Here is a 2,500-nt window from a genome sequence, read left to right as displayed (position 1 = left end):
CTCTTATTCAGAGAGAGAGAGAGAGAGAGAGAGAGAGAGAGAGAGAGAGAGAGAGAGAGAGAGAGAGAGAGAGAGAGAGAACATAAGTGTGAAACGCTTCATTCATAATTCAGCATTCTTGGTGAAATAAAAGAGGGTTTCAATATTTTGTTTATTTAACTCTTCTGCGTAGATGAACCTTGGTGTCAACTTAAAGACCTCCTAATCTCTATCTCTTATACTTCAGGAAAAACTGGAAAGTGTAAAGTACTGAACCAATACTTTGCTGGAATTTGCTGGAGTCAAAATTTTCCTTATTGACAAAGTGGAGTTTGTTAGAGTCAGATTTTTTCTCTATTGACAAAGTGGAGTTTGTTGGAGTCAAAATTTTCTCTATTGACAAAGTGGAGTTTGTTGGAGTCAAAATTTTCTCTATTGACAAAATGGAGTTTGTTAGAGTCAGATTTTTTCTCTATTGACAAAGTGGAGTTTGTTGGAGTCAAAATTTTCTCTATTGACAAAGTGGAGTTTGTTAGAGTCAGATTTTTTCTCTATTGACAAAGTGGAGTTTGTTGGAGTCAAAATTTTCTCTATTGACAAAGTGGAGTTTGTTAGAGTCAGATTTTTTCTCTATTGACAAAGTGGAGTTTGTTGGAGTCAAAATTTTCTCTATTGACAAAGTGGAGTTTGTTAGAGTCAGATTTTTTTCTCTATTGACAAAGTGGAGTTTGTTGGAGTCAAAATTTTCTCTATTGACAAAGTGGAGTTTGTTGGAGTCAAAATTTTCTCTATTGACAAAGTGGAGTTTGTTGGAGTCAAAATTTTCTCTATTGAATGGAGTTTTGGAGTCAAAATTTTCTCTATTGACAAAGTGGAGTTTGTTGGAGTCAGAATTTTCTCTATTGACAAAGTGGAGTTTGTTGGAGTCAAAATTTTCTCTATTGACAAAGTGGAGTTTGTTGGAGTCAAATTTTTCTCTATTGACAAAATGGAGTTTGTTGGAGTCAAAATTTTCTCTATTGACAAAGTGGAGTTTTTGGAGTCAAAATTTTCTCTATTGACAAAGTGGAGTTTTTGGAGTCAAAATTTTCTCTATTGACAAAGTGGAGTTTTTGGAGTCAAAATTTTCTCTATTGACAAAGTGGAGTTTGTTGGAGTCAAAATTTTCTCTATTGACAAAGTGGAGTTTTTGGAGTCAAAATTTTCTCTATTGACAAAGTGGAGTTTGTTGGAGTCAAAATTTTCTCTATTGACAAAATGGAGTTTGTTGGAGTCAAAATTTTCTCTATTGACAAAGTGGAGTTTCTTGGAGTCAAAATTTTCTCTATTGACAAAATGGAGTTTGTTGGAGTCAAAATTTTCTCTATTGACAAAGTGGAGTTTTTGGAGTCAAAATTTTCTCTATTGACAAAGTGGAGTTTGTTAGAGTCAGATTTTTTCTCTATTGACAAAGTGGAGTTTGTTGGAGTCAAAAATTTTCTCTATTGACAAAGTGGAGTTTGTTGGAGTCAAAATTTTCTCTATTGACAAAGTGGAGTTTGTTGGAGTCAAAATTTTCTCTATTGAATGGAATTTTGGAGTCAAAATTTTCTCTATTGACAAAGTGGAGTTTGTTGGAGTCAAAATTTTCTCTATTGACAAAGTGGAGTTTGTTGGAGTCAAAATTTTCTCTATTGACAAAGTGGAGTTTGTTGGAGTCAAATTTTTCTCTATTGACAAAATGGAGTTTGTTGGAGTCAAAATTTTCTCTATTGACAAAGTAGAGTTTTTGGAGTCTAAATTTTCTCTATTGACAAAGTGGAGTTTGTTGGAGTCAAAATTTTCTCTATTGACAAAGTGGAGTTTTTGGAGTAAAAATTTTCTCTATTGACAAAGTGGAGTTTGTTGGAGTCAAAATTTTCTCTATTGACAAAGTGGAGTTTTTGAGGCAAAATTTTCTCTATTGACAAAGTGGAGTTTGTTGGAGTCAAAATTTTCTCTATTGACAAAATGGAGTTTGTTGGAGTCAGAATTTTCTCTATTGACAAAGTGGAGTTTGTTGGAGTCAAAATTTTCTCTATTGACAAAATGGAGTTTGTTGGAGTCAAAATTTTCTCTATTGACAAAGTGGAGTTTTTGGAGTCAAAATTTTCTCTATTGACAAAGTGGAGTTTGTTAGTCAGATTTTTTCTCTATTGACAAAGTGGAGTTTGTTGGAGTCAAAATTTTCTCTATTGACAAAGTGGAGTTTGTTGGAGTCAAAATTTTCTCTATTGACAAAGTGGAGTTTGTTGGAGTCAAAATTTTCTCTATTGACAAAATGGAGTTTGTTGGAGTCAAAATTTTCTCTATTGACAAAGTGGAGTTTGTTGGAGTCAAAATTTTCTCTATTGACAAAGTGGAGTTTGTTAGAGTCAGATTTTTTCTCTATTGACAAAGTGGAGTTTGTTGGAGTCAAAATTTTCTCTATTGACAAAGTGGAGTTTGTTGGAGTCAAAATTTTCTCTATTGACAAAGTGGAGTTTGTTGGAGTCAAAATTTT

This window comes from Palaemon carinicauda, chromosome 14 (assembly GCF_036898095.1).
Source record: "Palaemon carinicauda isolate YSFRI2023 chromosome 14, ASM3689809v2, whole genome shotgun sequence".
Taxonomy (NCBI): Eukaryota; Metazoa; Arthropoda; class Malacostraca; order Decapoda; family Palaemonidae; genus Palaemon; species Palaemon carinicauda.
This window is presented reverse-complemented; position numbering follows the sequence as displayed.